Here is a 16,063-nt window from a genome sequence, read left to right as displayed (position 1 = left end):
AATTCATTACAAACCATGATAAATAAGAAAAAGGAGAAAAAAGACAAAGAAATGCAAGAATCCGTAATGATATCGGGCTTGATATAGTCGCAAGGAAACCGGCTGCTCCCGGATTCATCCACCCCTCCAGCTGACTGCCTATTGAATTTTGACTGAATTAACCTCAAAATAGCAGTGAAACTCATTTTGGAGACAATTAATATTTGTCACCTCAGCTAAAGTGTTCCATTTGATTTTCCAAAACACAAAAAATCACCTTGGTCGTGTTACCTGTAGATTTCTAAGCTTCAAATGCCTATTTGTTGTGTTTTTCATTTCATAATGGCTACTCTACCCAAACTCTTGTTTGTTTGGCGTCAGAATACAAAATTTGGGAAGGAAGAAGTCAAAACCAACTCAGACCCAGAAAACATTTAGGAAATTGCCACTTAAGAAACCAAGTCAACTGAGGCATGCAAAACAATGACAGCAAGCCAGAATTGGAGCAAGCCAACAGCTGTGCCCTATTTGAAAAAGAACCTTCCTCTTCTGCCCAGAACTCAATATGCCAGCCTCAGAACCAAAGCTCACATCAGAACATTCATTACAAACCATGATAAATAAGAAAAAGGAGAAAAAAGCAAAAGAAAAGCAAGAATCCATAATGATATAGGGCTTGATTTAGTCGCTAGGAATCCGGCTGTTCCAGGAATCATCCACCCCTCCAGCTGACTGCCTGTGGAATTCTGACAGAATTATCCTGAAAATCGCAGGGAAACTCAGTTTGGAGGCAATTAATATCTGTCACCTCAGCCAAAGTGTTCCATTTGATTTTGCAAAACACAAATCTCACCTTGGTCGTGTTACCTGTAGATTTCTAAGCTTCAAACCCCTTTTGTTGAGTTTTTCTATTTCATAATGCCTACTCTGCCGAAACTCTTATTTGTATGGCTTCAGCATACAAAATTTGGGAAGGAAGAAGGCAAAACCAACTCAGACCCAGAAAACATTTAGGAAATTGCCACTCACAAACCACATATCGGCTGAGGCACCCAAAACAATGACAGCAAGCCAGAATTGGAGCAGGTCAACAGCTGTGCCCTGTTTGAAAAAGACCATTCCCCCGGTGCCCTAAACTCCTTATTGCAGCCACAAAACCAAAGCTCACATCAGAAAATTCATTACAAACCATGATAAATAGGAAATCAGAGAAAAATCCAAAGATATGCAAGAATCCATAATGACATTTGGCCTTATTAGTCACAAGGAAACCGGCTGTTCCCGGATTCATCCTCTGCTCCAGCTGACTGCCTGTGGAATTCTGACTGAATTAACCTGAAAATCGCAGTGAAACTCAGTTTGGAGGCAATTACTATCTGTCACCTCAGCCAAAGTGTTCCATTTTATTTTCCAAAACACAAAAACTCACCTTGGTCATGTTACCTGTAGATTTCTAACCTTCAAATGCCTATTTGTTGTGTTTTTTATTTCATAATGGCTACTCTGCCCAAACTGTTGTTTGTATGGCGTCAGAATACAAAATTTGAGAAGGAAGAGGGCAAAACCAACTCAGACCCTGAAAACATTTAGGAAATTGCTGCTCAGAATCCACAAATCGGCTGAGGCACCCAAAACAATGACAGCAAGCCAGAATTGAAGCAGGCCAACAGCTGTGCCCTGTTTGAAAAAGACCATTCCTCTGGTGCCCTGAACTCCATATTGCAGCCTCAAAACCAAAGCTCACATCAGAAAATTCATTACAATCCATGATAAATAAGAAAACATAGAAAAAATCCAAAGAAATGCAAGAATCCATAATGACATTTGGCCTGAATAGTCACAAGGAAACCGGCTGTTCCCAGATTCATACAAACCTCCAGCTGACAGCCTGTGGAATTCTGACTGAATTAACCTGAAAATCCCAGTGAAACTCAGTTTGGAGGCAATTACTATCTGTCACCTCAGCCAAAGTGTTCCATTTGATTTTCCAAAACACAAAAACTCACTTTGGTCATGTTACCTGTAGATTTTGAAGGTTTAAACGCCTATTTGTTGTGTTTTTTATTTCATAGTGGCTACTCTGCTGAAACTCTTGTTTGTATGGCATCAGAATACAAAATTTGGGAAGGAAGAAGGCAAAACCAACTCAGACCCAGAAACATTTAGGAAATTGCCGCTCAGAATACACAAATCGGCTGAGGAACCTAAAACAATGACAGCAAGCCAGAATTGGAGCAGGCCAACTTCTGTGCCCTGTTTGAAAAAGAGCCTTCCTCTTGCACCCTGAACTCCAGATTGCAGCCTCAAAACCAAAGCTCACATCAGAAAATTCATTACAAACCATGATAAAGAAGAAAAAGGAGAAAAAAGCCAAAGAAATGCAAGAATCCATAATGATATTGGGCTTGATTCAGTCACAAGGAAACCGGCTGTTCCCGGATTTATCCACTCCTCCAGCTGACTGCCTGTGGAATTCTGACTGAATTAACCTGAAAATCGCAGTGAAACTCAGCTTGGAGGCAATTAATATCTGTCACCACAGCCAAAGTGTTCCATTTTATATTCCAAAACACAAAAACTCACCTTGGTCATGTTACCTGTAGATTTCTAAGCTTCAAATGCCTGTTTGTTTTGTGTTTCATTTCATAATGGCTACTCTCCCCAAACTCTTGTTTGTATGCCGTCAGAATACAAAATTAGGGAAGGAAGAAGGGAAAACCAACTCAGACCCAGAAAACATTTAGGAAATTGCCGCACAGAATCCACAAATCGGCTGAGGTACTCAAAACAATGACAGGAAGCCAGAATTGGAGCAGGCCAACAGCTGTGCCCTGTTTGAAATAGACCATTCCTCTGGTGCCCTGAACTCCATATTCAGCCACAAACCAAAGCTCACATCAGAAAATTCATTACAAACCATGATAAATAAGAAAACAGAGAAAAAAGCCAAAGAAATGCAAGAATCCATAGTGACATTTGGCCTTATTAGTCACAAGGAAACCGGCTGTTCCCGGATTCATCCTCTGCTCCAGCTCACTGCCTGTGGAATTCTGACTGAATTCACCTGAAAATCCCAGTGAAACTCAGTTTGGAGCCAATTACTATCTGTCACCTCAGCCAAAGTGTTCCATTTGTTTTTCCAAAACACAAAAACTCACTTTGGTCAAGTTACCAGTAGATTTTGTAGGTTTAAACGCCTATTTCTTGTGTTTTTTATTTCATAATGGCTAATCTGCCCAAACTCTTGTTTGTGTGCCATCAGAATACATAATTTGGGAAGGAAGAAGGCAAAACCAACTCAGACCCAGAAACATTTAGGAAATTGCCGCTCAGAATACACAAATCGGCTGAGGAACCTAAAACAATGACAGCAAGCCAGAATTGGAGCAGGCCAACTTCTGTGCCCTGTTTGAAAAAGAGCCTTCCTCTTGCACCCTGAACTCCAGATTGCAGCCTCAAAACCAAAGCTCACATCAGAAAATTCATTACAAACCATGATAAAGAAGAAAAAGGAGAAAAAAGCCAAAGAAATGCAAGAATCCATAATGATATTGGGCTTGATTCAGTCACAAGGAAACCGGCTGTTCCCGGATTTATCCACTCCTCCAGCTGACTGCCTGTGGAATTCTGACTGAATTAACCTGAAAATCGCAGTGAAACTCAGTTTGGAGGCAATTAATATCTGTCACCACAGCCAAAGTGTTCCATTTTATTTTCCAAAACACAAAAACTCACTTTGGTCATGTTACTGGTAGATTTTGAAGGTTTAAACGCCTATTTGTTGTGTTTTTTATTTCATAGTGGCTACTCTGCTGAAACTCTTGTTTCTATGGCATTAGAATACATAATTTGGGAAGGAAGAAGGCAAAACCAACTCAGACCCAGAAAACATTTAGGAAATTGCCACTCAAGAAACCAAAAGTCAGCTGAGGCACCCAAAACAATGATAGCAAGCCAGAAATGGAGCAGGCCAACAGCTGTACCCTGATTGAAAAAGAACCTACCTCTTCTGCCCTGAACTCCATATTGCAGCCTCAAAACCAAAGCTCACATCAGAAAATTCATTACAAACCATAAAAAATAAGAAAAATGAGAAAAAAGACAAGGAAATGCAAGAATCCATAATATTGGGCTTGATTCAGTCGCAAGGAAACCGGCTTTTCCCGGATTCATCCAGCCCTCCAGCTGACTGCCTGTGGATTTCTAACTGAATTAACCTGAAAATCACAGTGAAACTCCGTTTGGAGGCAGTTACTATCTGTCACCTCAGCCAAAGTGTTCCATTTTATTTTCCAAAACACAAAAACTCACTTTGGTCATGTTACCTGTAGATTTCTAAGCTTCAAACGCCTATTTGTTGTGTTTTTTATTTCATAATGGCTATTCTGCCCAAACTCTTGTTTGTATGGCAGCAGAAAAGAAAATTTGGATACGAAGACGGTAAAACCAACTCAGACCCAGAAAACATTTAAAAAATTGCCGCTCAAGAAACCAAAATCAGCTGAGGCAGCCAAAACAATGAAGGCAAGCCAGAATTGGAGCAAGCCACAGCTGTACCCTGTTTAAAATGACCATACTTCCAGTGCCGTGAACTCCATACTGCAGCCTCAAAACCAAAGCTCACATCAGAAAATTCATTACAAACCATGATAAATAAGAAAACATAGAAAAAAGCCAAAGAAATGCAAGAATTCATAATGATATTGGGCTTGATTCAGTCGCAAGGAAACCGGCTGTTCCCGGATTCATCCACCCCTCCAGCTGACTGCCTGTGCAATTTGACTGAATTAACCTGAAAATCGCAGTGAAACTCAGTTTGGAGGCAATTAATATCTGTCACCTCAGCTAAAGTGTTCCATTTGATTTTCCAAAACACAAAAACTCCCCTTGGTCATGTTACCTGTAGATTTATAAGCTTCAAAATCCTATTTGCTGTGTTTTTTATGTCATAATGGCTACTCTACCCAAACTCTTGTTTGTAGAAATCAGAATACAAAATTTGGGAAGGTAGAAGGCAAAACCAACTCAGACGCAGAAAACATGTAGGAAATTGCAGCTCAGGAAACCACAAATCGGCTGAGGCTCAAAACAATGACAGCAAGCCAGAAGTGGAGCAAGAAAACAGCTGTGCCCTGATTGAAATAGAACCTTCCTCTTGTGCCATGAACTCCATATTGCAGCCTCAAAACCAAAGCTCACATCAGAAAATTCATTACAACCCATGATAAATAAGAAAAAGGAGAAAAAAGCCAAAGAAATGCAAGAATCAATAATGATATTGGGCTTGATTTAGTTGCAAGGAAACTGGCTGTTCCCAGATTCATCCACCCCTCCAGCTGACTGCCTGTGGAATTCTGACTGAATTCACCTGAATATCGAAGTGAAACTCAGTTTGGAGGCAATTAATATCTGTCACCTCAGCCAAAGTGTTCCATTTTTTTTTCCAAAACACAAAAACTCACCTTGGTAATGTTACCTGTAGATTTCTAAGCTTCAAATGCCTATTTGTTGTGGTTTTTATTTCATAATTGCTACTCTGTCCAAACTCTTGTTTGTGTTGCCTCAGAATACAAAATTAGGGCAGGAAGAAGGAAAAACCAACTCAGATGCACAAAACATTTAGGAAATTGCCGCTCAAGAAACCACAAATTAGCTGAGGTATCGAAAACAATGACAGTAAGCCAGAATTGGAGCAAGAAAACAGCTGTGCCCTGATTGAAATAGAACCTTCCTCTTGTGCCATGAACTCCATATTGCAGCCTCAAAACCAAAGCTCACATCAGAAAATTCATTACAAACCATAAAAAATAAGAAAAATGATAAAAAAGCCAAAGAAATGGAAGAATCCATAATGATATTGGGCTTGATTTAGTCGCAAGGAAACTGGCTGTTCCCAGATACATCCACCCCTCCAGCTGACAGCCTGTGGAATTCTGAGTGAATTAACCGGAGAAACACGTGAAACTCAGTTTGGAGGCAATTAATATCTGTCACCTCAGCCAAAGTGTTCCATTTGATTTTCCAAAACACAAAACCTCACCTTGGTCGTGTTACCTGTAGATTTCAAAGCTTCAAATGCCTATTTGTTGTGTTTTTATTTCATAATGGCTACTCTCCCCAAACTCTTGTTTGTATGGCATCAGAATACAATATTTGGGAAGGAAGAAGGCAAACCCAATTCAGACCCAGAAAACATTTAGGAAATTGCCGCTCAAGAAACTAAAAGTCAGGTGAGGCACCCAAAACAATGACAGCAAGCCAGAATTGGAGCAGGCCAACAGGTGTGCCCTGTTTGAAAAAGACCATTCCTCCGTTACCCTGAACTCCATATTGCAGCCTCAAAACCAAAGCTCACAGCAGAAAATTCATTACAAACCATGATGAATAATGGAAATGTTAAAAAGCCAAAGAAATGCAAGAGTCCTTTGTGATACTTGGCGGGATTAGACAAAAGGAACCTGGCTGTTTCCAGATTCATCCCCCCATCCACAGACTGACTTTGGACTTCTGATTGAATTCACCTCAAAATCGCTCTCACATTCAATTTGGATGAATTAGTATCTCTCCCCTCAGCAGAAGGGTTCCATATCATTTTCCAAACCACAGAAACTCATCTTGGTCATGTTGCCTGTAGATTTCTAATCCTGAAAGGCCAATTTGCTGTGTTTTTTGTTTTCTTTCATAATGGCTACTCTGTCGACAATCTTGCTTGTATTGCATGAGAATACACAATTTGGGTATGAAGAAGGGAAAACCAACTCAGACCCAGAAAATATTCAGCAAACTGACCCTCAAGAAACCAAAAGTCAGCTGAGGCACCCAACAATGACAGCAAGCCAGAATTGGAGCAAGCCAACAACTGTGCCCCAATTGAATAAGAACCATTCTCTTGTGCCATGAACTCCATATTGCAGCCTCAAAACCAAAGCTCACATCAGAAAATTCATTACAAACCATGATAAATAAGGGAAATGTGAAAAAGCCAAAGAAATGCAAGAGTCCTTTGTGATATTTGGCTGGATTTAGACACAAGGAAACTGGCTGTTTCAGGATTCATCCCACCCTTAAACAGACTGACTTTGGAATTCTGATTGAATTCACCTCAAAATTGCACTCACACTCAATTTGGAGGAAATTAGTATCTGTCCCCTCGGCAGAAGGAGTCCAAGTCATTTTCCAAAACACAGAAACTCATCTTGATTGTGTTGCCTGTACAGTTCTAAACATGAAAGGCCAATTTGCTTTGTTTTTTTTTTTTTCATAATGGCTACTCTGTCAAAATCTTGCCTGTATTGCATCAGAATACAAAATTTGGGAATAAGAAGGCAAAACTAACTCAGACCCAGAAAACATTTAGGATATTGCCACTCAACAATCCACAAATCAGCTGAGGCACCCAAAACAATGACAGCAAGCCAGAATTGGAGCAGGCCAACAGCTGTGCCCTGATTGAAAAACAACCTTCCTCTGGTGCCCTGAACTGAATATGCCAGCTTAAAACCAAAGCTCACATCAGAAAACTCATTACAAACCATGATACATAAGAAAAATGAGAAAAAAGCCAAAGAAACGCAAGAATCCATAATGATATTGGGCTTGATTTAGTCAAAAGGAAACCGGCTATTCCCAGATTCATCCACCCCTCCAGCTGACTGCCTGTGGAATTCTGACGGAATTATCCGGAAAATCGCAGGGAAACTCAGTTTGGAGGCAATTAATATCTGTCACCTCAGCCAAAGTGTCCCATTTTATTTTCCAAAACACAAAAACTCACCTTGGTCGTATTACCTGTGGATTTCTAAGCTTCAAACGCCTATTTATTGTGTTTTTTTTTTTATGGCAAAATGGCAAGTCTGTCCAAACTCTTTTTTGTATTGGGTCAGAATACAAAATTTTGGAAGGAAGAAGGAAAACCAACTCAGACGAACAAAACATTTAGGAAATTGATGCTCAAGAAACCTCAAATCGGCGGAGGCAACCAAAACAATGACAGTAAGCCAGAATTGGAGTAACCCAGCAGCTGTGCCCTGATTGAATAAGAACCTTCCTCTTGTGCCCTGAACTCCATATGCCAGCCTCAAAACCGAAGCTCACATCAGAAAATTCATTACAAACCATGATAAATCAGAAAAATGAGACAAAAGCCAAAGAAATGCAAGAATCCATAATGATGTTGGGCTGGATTTAGTTTCAAGGAAACCGGCTGTTCCCAGATTCATCCACCCCTCCAGCTGACTGCCTGTGGAATTCTGACTGAATTAACCGGAAAATCGCAGTGAAACTCAGTTTGGAGGCAATTAATATATGTCACCTCAGCCAAACTGTTCCATTTGATTTTCCAAAACACAAAAACTCACCTTGGTCATGTTACCTCTGGATTTCTAAGCTTCAAAACCTATTTGTTGTGTTTTTTATTTCATAATGGCCACTCTGCCCAAACTCTTGTTTGTATTGCGTCAGAATACAAAATTTGGGAAGGAAGAAGGAAAAACCAACTCAGACCCAGAAAACTTTTAAGAAATTGCTGCTCGTCCACTTAACACGGACACAGTATAAATAAAAAAAAAAAAAAGAAAAGAAAAAAAAAACGCACAGTGACGCAAGAAGAATTAACTATGCCGAGTAACAAACACAGAAATAGAGGGAGCAAGATCAACGATGACACTATGATGCCTCCAAATAAGCAAAACACCCCAAGCCAAGAGTATGAAGATGATGAGATAGAAGAAATGCAAGATACGGATTTCAAAAAATTTATGATAAGAACATTTAGAAGTTTTCAAAAGCAAATCCTTGAACTACAGAAATCCTTAATGGACAAGATTGAAAATCTCTCTCGTGAAAACGAAATTTTAAGGAAGAGTCAAAATGAAACTCAGAAACTAGTAGAACAGGAAAGTGTTATAGTGAAGAGAAATCAAAATGAAATGAAGAGCTCAATAGATCAAATGACAAACACATTAGAAAGCCTTAAAAACAGAATGGGTGAAGCAGAAGAGAGAATATCGGACTTAGAAGATAGAGCACAGGAAAACATACAGTCAAACCAAAGAAAAGAAGAGGAAATTAGAAACCTAAAAAATATTGTTGGGAATCTACAGGATACTATCAAAAAAACCAACATTCGAGTTCTAGGAGTTCCTGAAGGCATGGAGAGAGAGAAAGGATTGGAAGGCCTTTTTAGTGAGATACTAGCAGAGAACTTTCCAGGTTTGGAGAAGGACAGAGATATCCTAGTACAGGAAGCTCATAGAACCCCCAATAAACATGACCAAAAGAGATCCTCACCACGACACGTGGTAATTAAACTTACCACAGTGAAACATAAAGAAAAGATCCTAAAATGTGCAAGAGAGAAACGTCAGATTACTCTCAGAGGATCTCCAATCAGACTCACAGCTGACTTCTCATCAGAAACCCTACAAGCTAGGAGGGAATGGCGAGACATAGCACAGGTGCTAAGAGAGAAAAATTGCCAGCCCAGAATATTATATCCTGCCAAGCTCTCATTTGTGAATGAAGGTGAAATAAAGACCTTTCATAGCAAACAGAAATTGAAAGACTTTGTGGCCACTCGTCCGGCCCTGCAAAAGATACTTAAAGATGTGCTACACTCAGAAACACAGAAACACGGCCATCAATATGAAAGAAGGGAAGGGAAGAACACCTACCAGTAAAAGAGCATGGGAAGCTCAAAGCATATACTAGAAAATATTTCCGGGAAAATGGCAGGGCAAAGTCACTACGTATCAATAGTCACATTGAACATTAATGGTCTGAATTCTTCAGTTAAAAGACACCGTTTAGCTGACTGGCTCACAGAACACAACCCAACTATTTGTTGCCTACAAGAAACACATCTCTCTAACAAAGAGGCATGCAGACTGAAAGTGAAAGGTTGGAAAAAGATATTCCATGCCAACAGAAACCAAAAAAAAGCAGGTGTAGCCATATTAATATCAGACAAAATAAACTTTAATACAAAAACTGTTAAGAGAGACAAAGAGGGACACTATATAATGATTAAGGGTTCAATTCAACAGGAAGATGTAACTATTATAAATGTATATGCACCTAATTACAGGGCACCGGTCTATTTAAAAGATATGTTAAGGGACTTAAAGGGAGATTTAGATTCCAATACAATAGTACTGGGGGACTTCAATACTCCACTCTCAGAAATAGACAGATCATCCGGACAGAAGATCAACAAGGAAACAGCAGATTTAAATGACACTATAGCCCAAATGGATCTAACAGATATATACAGAACTTTCAACCCTACATCTACAGACTTCACATTCTTCTCAGCAGCGCATGGAACCTTCTCTAGGATTGACCACATACTAGGCCATAAAGCAAGTCTCAGCAAATTTAAAAGAATTAGAATCATACCATGCAGCTTCTCAGACCACAGCGGGATGAAGCTGGAAATTAGCAACTCAGGAAACCCCAGAAAGTATGCAAACACATGGAGACTGAACAACATGCTCCTGAATGAACACTGGGTCATTCAAGAAATCAAAAGAGAAATCAAAAACTTTCTGGAAGTAAATGAAGACAACAACACAACATATCAAAACTTATGGGATACAGCAAAAGCAGTATTGAGAGGCAAATTTATAGCAATAGGTGCCTATACCAAGAAATTGGAAAGGTACCAAATAAATGAGCTTTCAGCGCACCTCAAGGACCTAGAAAAACTGCAGCAAACCAAACCCAAATCTAGTAGGAGAAGAGAAATAATTAAAACCAGAGAAGAAATTAATAGGATTGAATCCAAAAAAACATTACAAAAAATCAGCCAAGCGAGAAGCTGGTTTTTTGAAAAAATAAACAAAATTGACACCCCATTGGCCCAACTAACTAAAAAAAGAAGAGAAAAGACCCAAATCAATAAAATCAGAGATGAAAAAGGAAACGTAACAACAGACACCACAGAAATAAAAAGAATCATCAGAAATTACTACAAGGACCTGTACGCCAGCAAACAGGAAAACCTATCAGAAATGGATAGATTCCTGGACACATGCAACCTACCTAAATTGAACCATGAAGACATCGAAAACCTAAATAGACCCATAACTGAAACAGAAATTGAAACAGTAATAAAGGCCCTCCCAACAAAGAAAAGCCCAGGACCAGATGGATTCACTGCTGAATTCTACCAGACATTTAAAGAAGAACTAATCCCATTTCTTCTCAAACTATTCAGAACAATCGAAAAAGAGGGAATCCTCCCAAATTCTTTCTATGAAGCCAGCATCACCTTAATCCCTAAGCCAGAGAAAGATGCAGCACTGAAAGAAAATTACAGACCAATATCCCTGATGAACATAGACGCAAAAATCCTCAATAAAATTCTGGCCAATAGAATACAACAAAACATCAGGAAAATCATCCACCCAGACCAAGTGGGATTCATCCCTGGTATGCAGGGATGGTTCAACATTCGCAAATCAATCAATGTGATTCACCACATTAACAGACTGCAAAAGAAAAACCATATGATTATCTCAATTGATGCAGAGAAAGCATTTGATAAAATTCAACACCCTTTCATGATGAAAACTCTAAGCAAATTGGGTATAGAAGGAACATTCCTCAATATAATCAAAGCAATTTATAAAAAACCCACAGCCAGCATCCTATTGAATGGGGAAAAGTTGGAAGCATTTCCACTGAAATCTGGCACCAGGCAGGGATGCCCACTCTCACCACTGCTATTTAACATAGTTCTGGAAGTTTTAGCCAGAGCCATCAGACAAGAAAAAGAAATCAAAGGAATACAAATCAAGAAGGAAGAAGTCAAACTATCCCTCTTTGCAGACGATATGATTCTGTACTTAGAGGATCCAAAGAACTCTACTAAGAGACTATTGGAACTCATAGAGGAGTTTGGCAAAGTAGCAGGATATAAAATCAATGCACAAAAATCAACAGCCTTTGTATACACAAGCAATGCCATGACTGAGAAAGAGGTGCTAAGGTCAATCCCATTCACAATAGCTACAAAAACAATCAAATACCTTGGAATAAACTTAACCAAGGACGTTAAAGATCTCTACGATGAAAATTACAAAACCTTAAAGAAAGAAATAGAAGAGGATACCAAAAAATGGAAAAATCTTCCATGCTCATGGATTGGAAGAATCAACATCATCAAAATGTCCATTCTCCCAAAAGCAATTTATAGATTCAATGCAATCCCAATCAAGATACCAAAGACATTCTTCGCAGATCTAGAAAAAATGATGTTGAAATTCATATGGAGGCACAAGAGACCTCGAATAGCTAAAGCAATCTTGTACAACAAAAACAAAGCCGGAGGCATCACAATACCAGACTTCAGGACATACTACAGGGCAGTTGTAATCAAAACAGCATGGTACTGGTACAGAAACAGATGGATAGACCAATGGAACAGAATTGAAACACCAGAAATCAACCCAAACATCTACAGCCAACTTATATTTGATCAAGGATCTAAAACTAATTCCTGGAGCAAGGACAGTCTATTCAATAAATGGTGCTGGGAAAACTGGATTTCCACGTGCAGAATCATGAAGCAAGACCCCTACCTTACACCTTACACAAAAATCCACTCAACGTGGATTAAAGACCTAAATCTTCGTCCTGACACCATTAAGTTATTAGAGAACATTGGAGAAACCCTTCAAGATATTGGCACAGGCAATATCTTGACCCGGGAGGCACAGACAGTCAAAGCCAAAATCAACTATTGGGATTGCATCAAATTGAGAAGTTTCTGTACTGCAAAAGAAACAGTCAGGAGAGTGAAGAGACAACCGACAGAATGGGAAAAAATATTTGCAAACTATGCAACAGATAAAGGGTTAATAACCAGAATCTACAAAGAGATCAAGAAACTCCACAAAAACAAAACCAACAACCCACTTAAGAGATGGGCCAAGGACTTCAATAGACATTTTTCAAAAGAGGAAATCCAAATGGCCAACAGGCACATGAAAAAATGTTCAAGGTCACTAGCAATCAGGGAAATGCAAATCAAAACCACAATGAGGTTTCACCTCACCCCGGTTAGAATGGCTCACATACAGAAATCTACCAACAACAGATGCTGGCGAGGATGTGGGGAAAAAGGGACACTAACCCACTGTTGGTGGGAATGCAAACTGGTCAAGCCACTATGGAAATCAGTCTGGAGATTCCTCAGAAACCTGAATATAACCCTACCATTCGACCCAGCCATCCCACTCCTTGGAATTTACCCAAAGGAGTTTAAATTGATAAACAAAAAAGCGGTCTGCACCCTAATGTTTATTGCAGCACAATTCACAATAGCCAAGACCTGGAACCAACCTAAATGCCCATCAACGGTAGACTGGATAAAGAAATTATGGGATATGTATTCTTTAGAGTACTATACCGCAGTAAGAAACAACGAAATCCAGTCATTTGCAACAAAATGGAGGAATCTGGAACACATCATGCTGAGTGAAGTAAGCCAGTCCCAAAGGGACAAATACCATATGTTCTCCCTGATTGGTGACAACTGACTCAACACCAAAAAGGAAACCTCCTGAAGTGAAATGGACACTATGAGAAATGGTGACTTGATCAGCATAGCTCTGACTGCTAATGGACAACTTAATACATTATCCCTCATAGTATTTTTTTTTGTCTGTTCTACTTAATATGACTGGTTTAATTCTGTAATTATCGCACAGTTATTCTTAAGTGTTGAAAATTAACCGAAATGTGATCCCTGTTAAACATAAGAGTGGGAATAAGAGAGGGAAGAGATGTATAATTTGGGACATGCTCGGGCTGACTTGCCCCAATTGGTAGAGTTGGAAACATACCAGGGGATTCCAATTCAATCCCATCAAGGTGGCATGTGCCAATGCCATCTCAATACTCCAAGTGATCAATTTCAGTTCACAATTGATCATAATGAAAGGACTAAGACTCAAAGGGAGCACAAAAACAAGTCTAGTATCTGCTAACACCAACCGATAGAATAAATAAAGGGGAGAGTGATCCAACATGGGAAGTGAGATACTCAGCAGACTCATAGAATGGCGGATGTCCTACATAGCACTCTGGCCTCAGAATCAGCCCTAAAGGCACTCGGATCTGGCTGAAAAGCCCATGAGAGTATTTCAGGCATGGAAAGCCAAGACACTCTGGCAAAAAGATCTCTGTGAGTGAGATCCCAGTGGAAAGAACAGGTCTTCAAAGAGGGAGGTGCCTTTCTCTGAAGGGAGGAGAGAACCTCCACTTTGACTATGACCGTGTCTAAACAAGATAAGAGTCGGAGAACTCAAGGGGCTTCCATAGCCTTGGAAACTCATAACTGGTGCATAGGGAGATTACTGATGCCATAAACAGGAGTGTCAATTGGTAAAGTCAACAACAGGAGTCACTGTGTACTTACTCCTCATGTAGGATCTCGGTCCTTAACGTGCTGTACACTGAGGCTTAATGCTATAACGAGTACCCAAACAGTATATTTCACTTTGTGTTTCTATGGGGGTGCAAACGACTGAAATCTTTACTTAATGTACACCAAACTGATCTTCTGTAAAAAAAAAAAAAAAAAAAAAAAAAAAAAAAAAAAAAAGAAATTTTCAATTCCCAACTTGACTCTCACTGGGATTAAACATGACAATAGGTCTGATCTGATTTCATCTCATTTTAAAAAAAATCATCTATTATTTTTCACTTTATGTTTCTGTGTGGGAGCAAACTGTTGAAATACTTACTTAAGGTATACTAAGCTGATCTTCTGTATATTAAGATAATCGAAAATGAATCTTGATGTGAATGGAAGGGGAGAGGGAGTGGGAAAGGGGAGGGTTGTTGGTGGGAGGGACGGTATGGGGGGGGAAGCCATTGTAACCCATGAGTCGTACTTTGGAAATTTATATTCATTAAATAAAAGATAAAAAAAAAATCAAAAAAAAAAAGAAAAAAAAAAAAGAAATTGCTGCTCAAAAAACCTCAAATTGGCGGAGGCACCCAAAACAATGACAGCAAGCCAGAATTGGAGCAGGCCAACAGCTGTGCTCTGTTTGAAAAAGACCGTTCCCCCGGTGCCCTGAACTCCATATTATAGCCTCAAAACCAAAGCTCACATCAGAAAATTCATTACAAACCATGATAAATAAGAAAAATGAGAAAAAAGCCAAAGAAATCAAGAATCCATAATGATATTGGGCTTCATTTAGTCGCAAGAAAACGGGCTGTTCCCGGATTCATCCACCCCTCCTGCTGACTGCCTGTGGAATTCTGACTGAATTAACCTGAAAATCACAGTGAAACTCAGTTTGGAGGCAATTAATATCTGTCACCTCAGCCAAAGTGTTCCATTTTATTTTCCAAAACACAAAAACTCACTTTTGTTGTGTTACCTGTAGATTTCTAAGCTTCAAAAGCCTATTTGTGGTGTTTTTTATTTCATAATGGCTGCCCTGCCGAAACTCTTGTTTGCATGGCGTCAGAATACAAAATTTGGGAAGGAAGAAGGCAAAACCAACTCAGACCCAGAAAACATTTAGGAAATTGCCGCTCAAGAAACCACAAATCGGCTGAGGCACTCAAAACAATGACAGCAAGCCAGAATTGGTGCAGGCCAACAGCTGTGCCCTGTTTGAAAAAGACCATTCCTCAGGTGCCCTGAACTCCATATTGCAGCCTCAAAACCAAAGCTCACATCAGAAAATTCATTACAAAGCATGCTATATCAGAAAAAGGAGAAAAAAGCCAAAGAAATGCAAGAATCAAGAATGATATTGGGCTTGATTTAGTCGCAAGGAAACTGGCTGTTCCCGGATTCATCCACACCTCCAGCTGACTGCCTGTGGATCTGACTGAATTCACCTGAAAATCGCAGTGAAACTCAGTTTGGAGGCAATTAATATCTGTCACCTCAGCCGAAGTGTTCCATTTGATTTTCCAAAACACAAAAACTCACCTTGCTCGTGTTACCTATGGATTTATAAGCTTCAAAACCTATTTGTTGTGATTTTATTGCATAATGGCTACTCTGCCGAAACTCTTGTTTGTATGGCGTCAGAATACAACATTTGGGAAGGAA

The sequence above is a fragment of the Oryctolagus cuniculus genome, chromosome 18 (genome assembly GCF_051225735.1).
Source record: "Oryctolagus cuniculus isolate XC-2025 breed Fujian yellow rabbit chromosome 18, ASM5122573v1, whole genome shotgun sequence".
NCBI classification, from domain to species: Eukaryota; Metazoa; Chordata; class Mammalia; order Lagomorpha; family Leporidae; genus Oryctolagus; species Oryctolagus cuniculus.
The sequence above is the reverse complement of the archived record's forward strand: the minus strand, read 5'-3'. Positions refer to the sequence as shown.